We start from the raw sequence: 17,336 nt of genomic DNA, 5'->3' as shown, positions 1-17,336 counted from the left end.
GCTCGGAAGTTGTAACGCGCGGCTAATCATGCGGACACTCCGGAGCTAGTGCACGTTGCAGTGGCAACAGTGTTTCCAGGTATCTAGGCCGTGAACTGAACGCATCAAATGGGCCGAGCAGTAAGCGAGCGTCCCGCTCGCGGGCTGGAGAAAGCGGCGGCAAGTGCGGTGGCCAGCAGCACTCGAACCGGCTATAACCCGAACCGGCGCGCTGTTCCCAAAATTCAACGCGGGATTCGCGCACTTCCCATGATTCTCCGTGGGAAAGCGTGGGAGATAACAGCCTTTCGAAGGCTGGATGCCCTGCTGTTGATTATTCCTCCTTTTGTCTCTGTTTGTTTGCGCTGTTTCACACGTTCTGATGAAGCCTGACATCTTGCTTCCTTTTAGACGTCTTCTTTTCTTTATTTTTCTTCCTTTCCCCCATGCACAGATTGAAATCTAGTCAAGAACGAAAATGGAAGACAGGACAAGGAGAAGAAATCGAATGAGAAAAGATGCTGGCATTGTGACTCGATTGCGCATTATTATTGCTTTTTTGGCGACTTCCAGATGACGACAATCTTGCTTCGGCGTGAGGGAGGAGCGATCGGGGAATAGACTGCGAGATACTAGTCAATTCCGGGTATTCCCATCAATGAGGTACAGAACAGGCACACCCGGGCAAATGACCTCCAATTGAACTCGGGACGGATTATCTTCTTATTAAACCGCACGTCCCCCACTATGGTAAGAGCTGGAACCAACATTGCTAGAAGCCTCGTGCAAACCACTCTGGTCTAGCTCCGCAATCGCATATGGGGCAGACAAGCCCCGCTGATCGGAATATAAAACAACTGAAAACTCCGCGCAACGAAGCTTCGAGGGGCACCACCGAGCTTCCCAAACGCACTCGTACCAACTGCAGTACTTAAAGATTCCCAGCAACAGGTACATCATACAGCAGCACGAAGAGAACTATCAAGCGCACCTGCATGAAATACTTCCAGTCGATCGTCTTATGGACAGAGCTAGGCCTTTACAGCGATGCTGCCTTGCAAGTTATACAGATTATGTCATCTGCCCAAAGCCAGCAATGTTTTGTTTTTTATTGCCGCGCGCACCGTTGAGTAAGGTCACTCGATCAGATCGTGTTGTGTGCGTTAAGTTGGCGGCCGCTGTGATTTCTGTCAGCCTTGTCTGCACGCGGAGAGTGGCCGGGAAGACAAACGAGCGACCCCTCCCCCCTTAACAATTCCTTCCCGCCATGGCAAGAGCTCCGTGTCACACGTTTGTATCCAGTACCTAGAAGAACGAGCACGCGTGAGAGAGAGAGGATGGTGAGGACCCGAAAGCAGCATGACGAAGGCCCCGGACACGCCATCTATATGCGTGTACGGTACGGGAGTGTATGACTCACATGATAGGCGTTTTGCAGCAGCGGTCTATTACGATGTCACGACTGGACATAGAGTCGCCATAGTCACTCTAATAACGCAGGTATACAAGCATCTGCAAATTGGATCTGGAAGCCACACGAAAGGTGATAGAACCGGTTTACAGCCGTCCTCACCACGGCCCCAAGTGCATCGTCTATACACGGACAGGCAGAAAACTACCTGATGAAGCTGATGACTTCGCAACTGTCGCGACAGCTGCGTGTATTAAATAGAAATGAAAGACTTGATCGCTGGTAATGACGTACACCGCACATCGGGTCGCGCAAGGGGCAACCTAACCAACAGAGAGGACCTAGCGTCGAGCTGCCTGCCAGCTGACGTGCTATGAGTATGCCTTTCATATTCACGCCGTCACCACGGTCAGCCCAACTACCGCTGTGTTAAGGCGACTCAGTTTCCTTCGCAATTTCTTCCTGGCACAGACAAGACAACTTGTGGAATAAGTAGGAAGCGGCGGGCAAGAAGTCCACGGCAGGCACGCAGCTGAGTTTCGACAAGCACGAAGACGCGCTCGAAATTCTATATAATCGCTCCAATGCCTACGTGCACGAAGCCCAGTCGTTTGTATAGTGCGAGCTCAGCGGGCACCGATGCGAAGGAACTTCGTTCACGCGATCCATTCTGTCTCTGCAGTACACGCAGAAAAAAAAATGCACTGTGTGAGGTCGGGTTCGATACGATGTGCGACGCATCTGAAAGATGTGCTGCTCCGACTGTGGGAACGACAGACGTCTGAGCTAGTTGGTAAGGATTCATTATACACCACTGACACGTGGCGATACCATTCCAGAGCTTGCGCAGATGAGTTTTGTGTCTTCTTTCTTTTTTCGCCTCAGCGCTCCCTTCAGTTGATAGTCGGAGTTCGTGTTGTCCTCTTCTCTACTCTTGTGTCCTGTCTGCACGACTGTGGGAGCCTGGTGAAAACGCGTCGTTGGTTTGACACCGTCGTACGGGGTCGGATCGAGTTTGCAGCTCCACGCCGAAAGTGTCGCCGCTACAGCTGCTTCCCGGCACAGGACAGGAGAAGGCGAAGAAGAAGCCATAGTCGGTCGGTGGCAACTGGGCTGCGCGGGGACCTGCACGCACGATTCCGTGCGCTGGGCGACCGAGAAACGGGCGGCAGTGCCTCCTCCGCCCGTCGACGACGACCTCCATTCTTCTTCTCCGAGAGCCGGGAGAGGAGGGCCGGGGATGCGGACGCTCGCCCCCGTGGAAGCCAAAGCTGCCAAAGCCTCTTAAAGGGCCGAGAGAGCACGCCCGGGTTTTTCCTCGCTCCCCCCTCCCCCCCCCACCACCACCACCACTATACCACACTCTTCGCCAACCGGCACCCACTTGCCGCAGATTTCGGTGGCAAGGCCTGGTCACACCGGCACTGCCCTCGCTTCCGCCCTGCTGACCGTGTCGAAGAGCGAATGTCCGCGGCCCGGCCGCCCGCGAGCCCCGAATCAAAGAAAGACAAGCGACTCTGCGGGTCGAAACAAAAAGTGGGGCTGCTTCCCGAATCCCCCCCGCGAAACCGGAATTCGCCTCTCGGTGCCGCCGCTCGCACGCTTGGCTCGCCCCACAAGTGGCTGGCCGCGAACCGCTCGGATAGCGACGTATAGGGGCGCACTCACTGCCGTAAAGCCGGGCTCAAGTGCCTTTCGTGTGGGATCTGCGGCGGTCACCCAAATACGTAGTCGCACAAACGACGGGCCCCTAACCGCAGCACATCCCAACGGCTAAGAGAGGCAGGCCTCCATGCATTGAAAACTTTGGAGAAATTAAGTTCAGTGTATTACTACTACTACTACTACTACTACTACTACTACTACTACTACTACTACTAGTACTACTACTACTACTACTACTACTGCTACTACTACTACTACTATTACCACTTGAGGCCAGCATCGCGCAGCGGTCGTCGCACGCGTCTTTGCTTTGTTTTGAACCGGGTGAACCGTTGTTTGAAGAGCAAAGGGACCAGGCAACTGTATCGTCCCCACAGTGTGACCCGTTGTTGTTGCCATTGGTCCCGCCTGAAATGACACAATTTTCTGAGAAAGTGAAGGGTAAAGAACCTGTGAAAAAACAACATACGCAAGCAACAGGACGACGGGAAGAGGTTGAAACTAACTGAAATTTCTTTATGGGAGATTACAAATATACAATCCGGAAGCCCTCCTGCGCGTGCCCTTCAATCGTGTACCAAGTGGCACAGCTTTCGACCCTCTTGCTTCTGAGAGAACGGGCCAATATGTAGGTATTCACGAGAAGATGGCAAACCTCAATAAAATGAAAATTATAGGAAAGAATTGACCAGCTGAATAAGGGTACCACTTTACCGCTAAGTAAGCCGAACACAAAGGCAGGGGTGGTACCACGGGCGGTATAACTTCAGGGTGGTTTTGTTAAAGAGACGACAATCCGGCGAATATACGCGCTAAGAATTCACAAGGGCCAATAATCGCAATGAAACGAGCCAAACCATAACACATAAAATACAGCTGTCGCAGAAGCCGACCTCAGCATACCAGATATAAGGCAAAACGAAAATTTTAGTGACGGGCACAGCCAGCACCGTTCCTTTGTGTTATACGCTTACATTAATTCGCGTGCTGTTTTGAGGCTTACTTTGTCCATAACATTAATTATTACATCTGCCGGAACTGTGGTTCACGCGAAAAGACGTCGCAATGCACGGGCAAGTGCGCCAAATCATATTTATTAATGTTTCGAGCAAAATCCCTGGTAGGGTCGTTTTAAAGATGGATATCTTTTAATGCGAAAGCATTGTAAGCCCCATGAAGCGGAAAATACGCCATCTGGCCCGGATAACATTCTGATTTGCTACCCTGCACTGGGGGAATGGTAAGGGGAAATGAAAGACGGAAAGAATAACGAAGAGAAAAAGCAAAGAAACGAAAAAAAAGTAGGGAAGGTCGCGAACGTCCATGAGAATTACTCTCTCCAATAGGCCACTCGAATGTAAAAATTTCAAGAATGCCTTCACTGTCTCGTGGTGTGACGATTGTACAGGTCGGCGTTCCAGGACTGTCTGCATGCTCCGATAACGGCCGGTCGTCCAGACGTGCCAGCGCGGTCGCGAGTGTCTGCCTGTGTGCGCTGTATCGGGGACAATGACAAAGAACGTTTTCGATAGTTTCCTCGTCGTCTCGGTAGTCATACGCAGCACTATCCTCCCATCCAATGCGTAAAGCAAACAACTCCTTAAATGCAACGCCAAGCCACAATCGGTAAAGCACCGTTGTCTCGGGTCGTGATAGTCCAAGTGGAGGCTGAAGTCGCAGACAGGGGTCCAGTCAATGTAGACCTGTGTGCTGGAAACTAGGTGTCTTCCACAACGAATGTATATGCAGGCACTTCGTAGTTGCGCTGCTGCATCTGTTCTTGACAGCGGGATTGGCTCCTGCACGCCGTCTTCATGAACAGATCGAGCAGCTTCATCGAGCAGTTCGTTACCCATTATGCCACAGTGGCTAGGGAGCCACTGAAATGTGACGCCTTGTCCTTGCTCGACGAGGTGATGAAGGAGCTCTCGGATTTGTAAGAGTAGTTGTTCGTAGGGTCCACGGCGTAAGGCGGAAAGCAAGCAATGTAGAGCTGCCTTAGAATCACTGAAAATGCTCCACTTTCGAGGTGGTTCCTCTCGAATTATGCGCAGAGCGCTACGAAGAGCAGCAAGCTCCGCGGCTGTTGATGTAGTCTGGTGTGATGTTTTCAACTTCAAGGTGGCGGCTTTCGCAAGAAAAATTACTGATCCTGCAGACCGGTGGTTGAACCATCAGTGTATATATGGGTATGTTCGGTGCATTGTTCGTACAGCAAGAGCGACTAAAGTTGCTTGAGAGCTGGTAATGAGAGTTGTGCCTTCGTTCGAATCCCTGGTGCTGTCAGTCGAACTTGTGGCTGAGCCAAGCGCCAGGGGGAAGCAAAATTCTCGCTGCAGCTGTGTAACCTGATGGCAGGTATACACGATAAGGCAGTATCGTCTGACAAAAAGAGGCACGTGGTTGGTCTTCTGGCAGTGAGGCCAGATAGTGGAGAGGGGCGCGAACAAGGTGCCTGACGGGCGCTCTTAGCGCTTCCATAACAATGTGAATCTTTGCTGGGTAGTCATGCGCAATTGCAATGGTTTCGGGTGTTGACATACATCGTGACAGCTCCAGTCAAACACTAAGCGCCTGGGCCTGAGCACTTTCGAGTGTATACGGATGTTAGTTCTGCACGTATTGGTCAGCACTGCCAGCCTGTACCTGAGATACTCGAGAAACAGCGTCCCGTGCAGTTGCATCATCACGTTTACTGAAGTACACCAGGCTTTTCCTCCAAGAAACATGAAAAGATGAGAAATGACTATTTGGCAGTTTCTTAGGCAGGCCACATGGGGACTCCAACAGAGGTCACGGTCGATGATTACCCCTAGAAACCTGTGCGTCCTTATATAAGAGATAATTTGTCCATCGATGGATATGGCGTACGAAGTCATTGGCTTCTGGGTAAATGCCACCAATGCCCATTTTTCTGGAGAAATTCTGAGGCCTTGTTCCTTATAAGGTACGTCGATATCAATGTCGCAGATTTTTGCAGCCTTGCACGAACTTTAGGACGCGTCGCACCAGACGCCCAGACGCAGATGTCATCGGCATAGATCGACAACTTCACCGTGTTCGGCCGACATTCTACGAGACCAATGAGCCCAAGGTTGAAGAGTGTTGGGCTCAGCACACCACCCTGCGGTACTCCACGGTGTGTATAATGTTGAGAAGTTGGGCTCTCTTCAGTATTCACAAAGAGAGACCGCATATGTAAATAACTGCCTGTTCAACGATAGAGCCGATCGACGAGGCCAACTATTTCCAGAGCCTCTAATATAGTCTCATGCAGAACACTGATATATGCCTAAAGAATAGGTGTGCTAGCTCATAGCTCGAGGCAACCTGGCCTCTTTCGCATGTCCTCCAGTTCAGTTTGAGTTTCAGTTTATTCCCCATTAAAAAAACAATGACTAAATAACAAATAGTATGCAGACAAGGGTCCCAAAGTCAATGACTGCAACGAGACCCACTGTTCACCCAGCTTAAAGCAGAACAGTCTACAAAAGAACCGAACACTGCAGCACCGAGTGCCGACGGCAGTCTAAGGGACTAGTACGTGTCTTCTTCATTATCATTCATTGTTTTGGTTATAGTTCAGTCGCTTATTTCTTTAAGGCCAGCGCCAGCCATGTAGGTTTCTTTCCTGCAATCCCCGGAACCGAAGACGTGGGGGCGGGATAGAGAAGGGGGGACGAAATGAGGAGGAGCGGGAGTCCAGACAGGTGGTAGGAGAGAGCGAAGCAAGGAAACGCAGAGTAAGAGAGGGAGGGAAACAAATAGTGCACTCCGGGCTCGTGCCAAGCACTGAAGCGCACTTTACCCACGCACCAGAGCGGGCGTTGCCGACGTATAGGGAAACTTCGCGCTTAATTTCCCTATCGGCGCTCAAGCGAAGCGAGCTTCCCCATAAAGAAGGTGAAAGCTGGACTAGTTCACTGAGTCACTGCGTTCCATGCAGGCATGTGCACGTACTATACCAAATACCTATTATTATTAGCACGTGCGTCTTTTTTTTTTTTTCTCTAGATTGTAGAGAGTGTGCGCCACAACGTGAAAACTAACTCTCTTTCATGTCCATCGCCCCCGTGGAACCGACTGTATTGTTTTTTTTTTTTTTTTTTCGAACGCATTCATCTCCCGCCGGGGTCAGGACCGCAGAGACCTTCAATTATCTTTTTGTTAACCCTGTAATGACCAAACACAGTTTCCCATCAAATAAGGTCGGAACAAAATATTGTTTACATTTACTTCGGGCCTTCGATCAAGCAGTTATATAACAAGAAAGAATTAAGATATGTTAATTTCAGTCATAGCTTAGCTACTGTACTAATTAATTATTTAGTAATTGCTTTGTTCAACTATCCATAGCTAAACTTCACTCCCGTATATAAAAAAAAAACGCAACTATGGGCTTTACATTTAGTATCCCCGCTTCAGACAAAGACCCGTGATGCATGGATCCTGCGGTGATCGTGTGTCCAAAGTATTACACCTATTTACAACGTCAAAATAGCCTAAAATTCAAACAAAAGACGGCACGTCATCTAAGAGAAGAGACCAGCATGCAGAGTCATAGTCTGCCACTCCACATGAACATGACAATTCCCGTCTTCCGATGTTCGCGGGAAACACAGATAGCACACATCCGCAGCCGGAAATCCGCCGTCTCGAAAAAATGGGGGGGGAAGAAAAAAAAAAGGGGGGGGGCTGTGAGGTAAATGTCACGTGGGCTCTCGGCTGTCCAGGCAATGGGAGACTGTCCGACGAGAAGGGTAGCTCGTATCCCCTAAAGAATTATTTGTCTGGCGTTGCATTTTATTTCCTTCTACCTCCGCTCATTATACTGTATCCAATACACTTTTTTTTTCTTGAGGTGGAAACGCTCTTTGTACATCGGCTTTACAACTTCCAGTGTTGTCGGTATCGCCGAGATGCCGCTGATCGCGAATCGGAATTAATCAGCAGCCACCTCAACATGTACGCACGACGCTGCTGCGTTGAATGGTGGTGCCACAGTGGTCACGTGACGTGTTCAGCGCATCTGGGAGAAAGCGTGGCCACGGCTTCGTGTAAGCCAGCGCTTGGCTGTGGCATCCAGTGGGAGACTGCTTCGGGCCACTGCGGCAAGTGCTCGAGTGTGAAGCGTCCCCCCCCCCCCTCCCTCCACAGGGCAAGGTTGATCGGCGACACCACGGTGGCAATTGCCCCGAGAGCGAACGTTTGTCGAGTATTGTCAACATTTTTTTTTTTTTAAGTTTAAGAGTTTAAGAGGAAGCTTTAGCCCCAGTGCTCCTATCTACATACATGTAAAAGGAGAATTCGCTTTGCTCGGCAACCACTGCACCACATTTGACGAGGTTTGTTGCATTAAAAAGAAAAACTTAAAATATATTGACTGCTGGTTTCGAATTCTTGAGTTAGGTCGTCAATTTTTTATTAAAGATCGGCAAAAATCAATAATCTTCAGAAAACGAAACTGTCAAGCTTACAGCATTGTAACTCAACAACGAAAAAGGATCATACAATTTTGTGAATCGCATCTAATAGTGCATCCAAAGCGGACAAAATTGATATGTTACACATGTATACAAAAATTTTAGTAATATGTAAATACAGCTTTTGCAGAACCCCTGTAACCAGTGTAATAAATTCACGTAAGATGTAAAATGACATATCGAACTTGTCCGCTTTGAATGATCTAATGGATGCCGTTTACAGAACCGCGATATCTGCTCTTGATGCAGAGCTATGAATTTGTAAACTTCGTCCTTCTATTTTTTTCAATTCTTCGAATATTTGAAAATCTTTTGAACGAAATTCAAGCCTTAAATCGCAATTCCGCTTTAAACAGTCACTAGAATTTAACTTTCGTCTCAAATGCAACAAATTTCATCAAAATCGGTCCAGGGGTTATCTCAGAAAAACGTTTTTGCGTTTTACATGTATTTGAATAGGCCGCGTCGGAGTTGGGCCCGAGCCAGAGCTTCCTCTGAATCCGTTTTTTGTAGTTAGTTCATTAAATATTGTTTCGTTTACGCTAGCGGTTCCAGCAGCTGCCTCTTCTTGGTGTGGCCAACGTCTAATATTTCATAGAAGCGCAGTCGCTTCGGTGTGTAAGCAAAATTTCCGATATAGGCCCTCTTGAGGCCTCACGAAAATTTCGGAAGGCTCGCGGAGCATCCGCGAGTGGTCCTTTATGTCATACAAGTTGGTCTGTCGTCTACGACACTTTTGTCTTTTGTTGTTTTGAGTTAATTTACAACTCTTTCGGTATATATACGTGTCCCTGTGTTTATCAAATCCCTGTAATTTTACTTTTCTCGGTGTCTAGACTCGCCTAGTGTTGCAGTGCTTTTTCCTGCTCATTGTTGTACATGGTTATGTCCACCGCTGGCTCATTCAATGCTTTTTTTCTAGCGTGCACTCGTCGGTGTCTTCCGTAGAACTGAGGTGAAACAGCGCGAAAACGCGCGTTTCACCTCAGTTCTAAGTATGAACCAACTAGCCCTCATTAAGATCTTACTAATGCAAGTGTCTTCCGTCGGTGTCGCCATTCTCTTACAGTCTTTTTGCGATTCCTCAGTGGTGTTCTCCCATTTCCTTCCTGTCCCGTCTGCTTCGAAACAGGCGGCAGTTTTGCTCCTTCTGGAGGAAGTTGACAGCCTTTATCTCCGAAATCTTATTGTTTTTTCTTTTACTTAGAATAACAACAATAATATTAATGATGACGGTGGCGGTGACGATACGCAAAGGGAGAGATAAAAAAATGCCTAGGGTGCCTGTACAACGACGGCGCGCGTTTGCTCTGCTTCGCGATGCACCTCTTCAGGGCGGCAGCTACATGGGACGTATTTCCGACGCCGACGCGCGTCCGCTATAAGCGCTACCGCGTATACTCATAAGAACACGCGCGACGTGATGAAACGGCTATGATTGCACCGTGATTCCGACTGAAGTATGTTCCGCGCAGTCACGTGGTTGAAACCGAAATCTTGTGCCAGGCACTAAGTAGTGCAAAAAAAAAAAAAAAGAAGAAGAAGAAGAAGAAGCGTTATATCCCTCCAGTTTGGCGGCCTGAGCAAAAAATGTTGCGAGGCCTTCGGACGCAATGTTTATTTACGCCGGAAATGCGCTTCATATCACGAGTGCCGTCAGACTCTGTTCAGACTATGCGATGATCCCGGCTATCGATACTCTATAGCGCCGTGACACAGGCGCACATGATGCTGCCCCCTCCCCCCCCCGCCTCCCTTGACCCCAACAAGGACTTTCAATAAAGTCTTCTCTCTCTCTCTCTTCATTGTTATTCATCCTCATTATTATTATTATTATTATTATTATTATTATTATTATTATTATTATTATTATTACTACTACTACTACTACTACTACTACTACTACTACTACTACTACTACTACTACTACTACTACTACTACTACTACTTCGCATAACCGCTACCTAGCTATGCGAGTTCCTTAACTGTTAATGCGTGAATGTATGATCTTTATCTTTGATTTGCGTACAAGAAAGCGGCGACAGATAGTTTACACTGTCACGTACCGACAGCACTGCAAAACCAGGTGCTTCGAAAGACGATCAGTACAAAATGACAGTTTCTTGTCTCCGTCGGGCTACCATTTTTTTTTTCTTCTTCTTTCTTGCAGTGCAGATGTACTTCCTTAGACTCAGTTAAAGGTTAGGCGAAGCACTTTAATCTGCCGACGCACGGCAAGCTGTAAACCATCGCATTGAGGAAAGTGTATGCAAGAACAGGAATAAAGAAGAGTGTGAAACCGGGCTCGTTTGTGTTCCATCTTGCTATAAAGAGAGCAAAACGAGACAAAAGACGGTAGAAAGGGGGAACGAAGACAAGCGCTTGTTCTTCGCCTCACCCCCCCCCCCCCCTCCCGACCTTTGTCTTGTTTCGCGCTGTTTTAAGAAAATAAAGAAGAGACAAGACAACGTAATCACGTCCTTAGCACGAGGCCTGCTATCAAAATACCTGGGAAAGCAGAAGTCGTTTTATTTTTTTTTTATCGGCAACCACTGCACCAAATTTGATGAGGTTTGTTAGATTTAAAAGAAAACAAGTTAAAAGCTAGTGACTGTTTGAAGCGAAAATTTGATTTAAGCCGACAACTGTTTGATAAAGCTTGATGAATATTGCAAAAAAAAGAAAGAAAGAAAGAAACGAAGCTATCAAGCTTACAACTCTATTGGTCGCCACGAGAAACTAGATCACAATTTTGATAACCTTCTTTAATAATACATCTACAATGCATCAAATTGATGTATCGCACACCGTACTTCTGCAACACCCTCGTAAACATCTTAACAGTTTTGCCTAAGCTGCAAACTCATATAACAAATACGCCCTCTTTAGGCGCTCTAAACAAGTCCAGTTTACAGAGCTGCGATATCTGTTTCTTGGTGCAGGTTTGCGGACTCGTAAGCTTCCCGGTTCAATTTTGCTTAAAGCTTACCGATAGTTGGAAATTTCCGTGAAAAAGTGCGAGGTACTAAATCAAATTTACGTTTCTTTTATATATACTACAGCGGATACGTGAATATTCTCAACTTTCCGATAACGAATAGAATATTACCCTCTTCGATTCGAAGACCGAATCAGCTACAGTCACTGTTCACAAATACGAATATCTTTCTTTTTTCGCGAAAAAAAATTCTAATATGTCAAATTGCCAACTGCGAGCGATCAAGCCTAAAATTGGAGCAGAAAGCGCGATAAATTTTATCCTGGCGGCCATAGTAGACTTTTGATCGTGCGAATCGCAGAGTGGAACCAACAGGAGCATTCAGTCACGAGCACATCGACTTCAGAAAACTTTCCAGCGTTGGTTAAGGAAGTAATACGTGCATACACCAGTTCATCACTAATTTCACATCTTCGTTTAGTGTCCCTGTGCATACTCCCACACGCACTCAGTGCTCACTCTCTCCCTCTTTCTATTCGCCTTTCCCGCACACCCGGGGTAGGGTAGCAAACCGGGTGCTCGTCTGGTTGACCTCCCTGCCTTTCCTGTCCTTGCTCTCTCTCTCTCTCTCTCCATCTTCTGCACTGTATTAGGTTCTCTGTATTCTGAATTCCGACTGTATTCTCAATAATTGCGCTAGCTTTCTTTTCTGTCGATTAGGCTTTGCTTCGCTTACTTTTGTTACTGTGGTTGACGTAATTCTGCTCGGTATATCGTCACAGTTGACTTGATGCGTAGTTATTGTAACACTGTATTGCGTTGTGCTTTACAATCTTTCATCTATATGCATCTTTTTCACTGTGCGCGTCCATGTGCCCCCCCCCCTTGCTATAATATCGTGAGATTAGCACCGGTGTTAAATAAAAAAAAATAATTGAAAAAGAACACGGAGAGTTACACAGATGAGCACACTAAATCGCTCACGAAGGGTAGACTTATTCGACTAAACTGCTACCATTCGCACTAAACGATGAGTCTTGATAGTACGCGAATAAATGCCTATTTGCCCCTAATGCTCCATTTGTGCTTTTAGTTGAACAATGCTCCTTAACGTGAAGTGTAATGACATAACCTTGCTGGAGTAGTGATTATGTGCTAGAATGTGAAAGATCATTTTAGATTATAGGTGAGAACGGCTGTTCGTTATTCAGAAACTATTCGAAAAGTATACTCGACATTCAATTCGACATTCTAATCACCTCTTGTGGCACAATGCGATTTGCATTCCATTTGGTCCTGAAAACTACTACTCGCACAGCCCTCTTTCCTACATACGGTTGCCACAGTTTAGCTTATTTTCTCAAACTCAAAAAAAATTCCCTTAAATTGGTTGAGCACTTGTCTAACACGAGCATTTCTGCGTGCGCTTGAATAGGCAAGTCGGAGTAGGACACTAGAAACAAACAGTAAATCAATTACGACTAATGAAGTATTCTTTGAAAGCTCTATTTTTGCTAATGGCAATAACAGGTTGATAACCTGAAAATAAAATGAAGATTACAAAGTTCTTTCTTTTTTTTCGAATTTCGCGCCAAAAATCAGGCGCCCGTACGTCAGTGCGACGTCACGGATTTCAAAATATATCTTTCTTTTTTTCAACATACTCGGCCCTCGTTCTAGTTCGGTAAATGTTACCGAAGCCTGCCAAAAGTAATCTTTGGCCGTCTTAGAATACAGTGTAGTCCGCATTTGCCGATAAACAATGAGCTATATGAAAGCGCTATAAGACGCCGTTGAAATTCGTGACGTCACGACAAACTGGTGCGGAAACTTCAATGCGGCGTCGCCACACGTCCTTCCTCTTTGCGCCTCTTCTTGCTTATCAGTTCTGCTTTCGCAGTGACGTCTTTGGCATTGTGCAAAGGTTTTTTACTAAACCCAGGTGAAATCTTTTTATTTTCTTTAGTGCCCCCTTAATGTCCTAAAGCGACACAGGAACTTTGAGAGTAGGCCGTAGTACAAGCGAGCTTTAGATAGGGACCCATTCCGATCGGTGCCGCCTATTCGAATTGGTACGTTCAAAATAAATAAATAAATAAATGGCAAAATTTACAGAATCATAGCTTTGCACCAAGAACAGATATCGCAGTTTTGTAAACGGCGTCCGTTAAAGCAGCTAAAGCGGACGAATCTGATATATCAGTTTATACCTTGCGTGAGTTTATCACTACGGTTACAAAAGTTTTGCAAGAGCCCTACTCACAATTTCACATTATATTTCACATTGGTGCATAATATATCAGTTTTGTCCGCTTTGGAGGTCTTAATATGTGAGGCTTACAGAATTGTGGTGTCTTTATTTATTACTAAGTGACAGAGTTGAAAACGTGGTACTAGAGCTTTGTTTTTTTTTTTCTAATATCGCAATTTTCAACAATCTTTCAAATTCAACAATCCTGATCAAAAAATCGGAGTAGCGAACGCTCGGAATTCGCTTAGGAGCGCTCGACAATAGGAGCTCCCGATATAAAGCCTCCTCTTAAACTCGAAGTCAACCAACCAATCAATCAAATCGTCATTCGAGCCAACACTGCGGAAAAGAAACACACACACACACACACACACACACACACACACACACACACACACACACACACCAGTTTAAGCTCCTAATAATAATAATAATAATAATAATAATAATAATAATAATAATAATAATAATAATAATAATAATAATAATAATAATAATAATCGCGTGTTTAACGTGCCAAAGCCCTGATTATGAGTGGTTAAATCCGTAGTGGTGAACTCCAGGTTAATTTCGACCACCTGGGGTTCTTTAACGCGCACCCAAATCTGAGTACACGAGCGCTTGCTTGCATTAATTACGCTCGCATTATTTAGCCTGCGACCTCGAGGTCAGCGGCGCAACGCCATAGCCACTGACTCACCGTGGTTGCCCTAGAGGCTATGGTGTTGTTGGGCTGCTGAGCACAAAGTCGCGGGATCGAATCCCGACCACGGCGGCCGTGGTCACCCGTGTACTTAGATTTAGGGGTACGTTAAAGAACCCCGCGGGTGGTCGAAATTTCCGGAGTCCTCCACTACGGCGTGCCTCATAATCAGAAAGTGGTTTTGGCACGTAAAACCCCGTAATTTAATTTTAATAGCCACTGTAGAACCGCAGCGGGATAGAAAAAAATTGTAAGAATAAATGAAAAAAAAAATTAAACGTCGACGCTTTTAAGCTTGAGCATGGCAGGCGCTCTCGGAAAGCGGTGTTGTGGGACTGGGAGTCGAGGCCAGTGAGGGCGAGCTGTTTATATAGTCGTCCAGCGTAACCACCTGTTCGCGTCGCGATCGACCTCATCGAAAGTTATAGTTATTGCGTGCGCGCGTGTGATTGCGCACCTCGCGAACGACTTCCGCGACAAAAAGAAACACATAACAATAAAAAGGATCGGTGTGGGTAAGGGCTAAGGAAAAGCCGGCAGCTTAACCATCGAGCCAATACCCTCGCTCCTACGGAGTGTCTCACTCTCACGCACACAGTCTCGCAGTTTTCAGAGGGAGAGAGACCAGCAGGCGGTTGTGAAAAAAATCAGGACCAAGAAGAAAACAGAAACGGGAAGAAGAAATATAAAATATGCCCGCAAACAGTGCGTATGGTTTTCTCGTTTTACAGGAAAAAGAAGAGAAAAAAAGTCACGGGAAGAAAGTACCGAGATCGTAGCGCAGATACACAAGTATGTGCAACGGTGCACAGAAGGATATTTTTATCTTAGAGAGTTGACATGTCTCATATACTTTGAATACGGGCGCACAATTTTATAAACGCCAGCAGAGAGCTAGCAAAAAGTAGTGAAGTGTTCCTAGCAGCAGAAAGATGTTCTCTTATAGCCCATATACCGCGAAAAAAAGAAACAAACAAACAAAAAGAAGGAAAGCTAGATTGTTGTATACGGGACTTGGACCAAGCTTTACCTGCAAAAAATAAAAATGTAATAATAATGATTTGACTAAAACAGTCCATTTAGTAGAAAGCAAGCACAAGCAAAACTTGGCGACCTGCACACACGATCTCGCAGTGTAACCACTACCGTAGGTCAAAACTTGACGCGATTAGCACAGCGTCGAAGCATAGTACCCAGTAAAGTCCGTTTATACAGCGTATGAATCCACAATCGCCGCTAACGAACTCTCGCTAATTCGCAAAATCGCGCGCCCAATATCGACGCTTCTCGGACAGAAAGACTTCAGTTATGCGTGTTACGACGCGAATCTGAAAACTGCCGCCGACGAGGGGGTAAAAAAACAAAAGCAAAGTAAGAGCTAATGAGAAGACTCACCTGTTGACTCTTGCTCCGCAAAGCTCCACAAAAACTAATCCAAAGAGTGGAGGGAGAGCGAGCAATCCTCTTCAAGCTCTAGCCACCGGACACAAAAGCACTTCACTTTGCATAGAGATGGATCCCGGGCGAATGCAGCAGCGACGGCGGCGTATTCGTTGGACGACTTCTCTCCGGCTAGTCCAAAGCTGCGGGCGGGCTTTTTTCGCGGGGCTCCCGTGGGGAATATACGCGCGCGAGAGGAGACCAGCCGTAGTAGCTGCGCCGAAACTAGAACAGCGCGGATCTTTGAACTTGCCCGGTGGCTTTCCCGTTAGGTTTTCTTTCCTCCTCGCGCACGCGGCTCCTTCTGGGCGCCTCCTCTCGTCCGTTACGAGTGGGCGAGAAGGTGCGGAGAGGAGGAGGGCAAGAAAACGAGGGGAGAGAACAGGCAGACAGACTCGAAACCCAGTTATTCTTCTTTATATATAGCACCCACCTGGCTTCCCGAACGCACCTAGAAGCGAAAACCTACGAGGAAAGAGTCCTACGCTACAGTGATTACTGACACAGAAAGGCGTGGATCCATTCATCGCACACACACACTGCGAGCTGCCCTGGAGCGTGATAGTTTCCTCTGTTTTTTTTCTTCTTTCCTTTCATTTTTATTTGGATCAACGACGACGAGAAGTTGTCGTCAGGCTCCTCAACAATAATCTTTCACGAAGATTTTCGCGTGAAGGTGCTTCATTCTACCCGGATGCGATCAGCGAGCGACACCCTCCTAACCGCCGAATGCCATCACCCCTCGTTTGACTGAGCAAGCCAGCCTATCATTATACGCGCACAAATATTCAGTCATACGTAAACGTGGGTGCAACACAATGAAACAGCTATTCGGCTCTGCTAGCAGAGAAAAGCTTGAACGTCTTCCCAGATAACTTTTGAATTCGAGCAACGTCAGCTAGCAGACGACGCACGCGCGCCGAGAAGCGCCACGCGATAAGCGCGCATGCGCCGTTCGCGGCACCAATGTTGCCTGTCGCGGAAACACGGGAGCGGCGAGAGTCAAAGGGGAGAGCGAAACGAAAGATGCCGAGATGTCCGTCCGAGAAGCATCTTCCAAGTTCGAAGCGGCCGGTCGGTATCTCGGAATAGCGGCACGTTGCGCTGCGTCTTCGTAGCGGCTAGATATTAAACGAAAACCAGCACCAATGTGTATCTCGTCAGATACGGAGGCCGCGAGCCTGTTCTTAACTGCTGCTTGCGTCACTGCCAGCTGAGCTCGAGCCTCGGACCCGACGCAGATGCTGCTCTACGCACACACCGACAACAGCAGGCGGCAAATAGAGAGTAGGCGAAGCGGGGGCTGTGGCGACGTACGCCTTATCGTGTTCCAGCGCGCAGCTCCGATTATGTGACGTTTGCGCGGCATTGTGAACGTTGACACATCTGCCTTTCTCCCCTTCGCGCAGCGTGCACAAGCCGTGGCCGGAACGAGCGGAGAGCAGCATTCGGACGTCCGCAAGACT

At 47.2% G+C, this 17,336-nt stretch overlaps 1 protein-coding gene across 2 annotated transcripts in view; it reads right to left on the bottom strand.

Moving 5' to 3' along the window:
• Positions 1–16,951, bottom strand: part of LOC142579766 (alpha-tocopherol transfer protein-like) — a 92,456-nt gene extending 75,505 nt beyond the window's left edge. For both annotated transcript variants that reach the window (XM_075690317.1, XM_075690318.1), the window contains exon 1: positions 15,826–16,951. The gene's annotated coding sequence lies outside the window, so the exon portion shown is untranslated. The remainder of the gene's footprint in view (positions 1–15,825) is intronic.
• Positions 16,952–17,336: the final 385 nt, after the last annotated feature.

This window comes from Dermacentor variabilis, chromosome 4, assembly GCF_050947875.1.
Source record: "Dermacentor variabilis isolate Ectoservices chromosome 4, ASM5094787v1, whole genome shotgun sequence".
NCBI classification, from domain to species: Eukaryota; Metazoa; Arthropoda; class Arachnida; order Ixodida; family Ixodidae; genus Dermacentor; species Dermacentor variabilis.
This window is presented reverse-complemented; position numbering and strand designations above follow the sequence as displayed.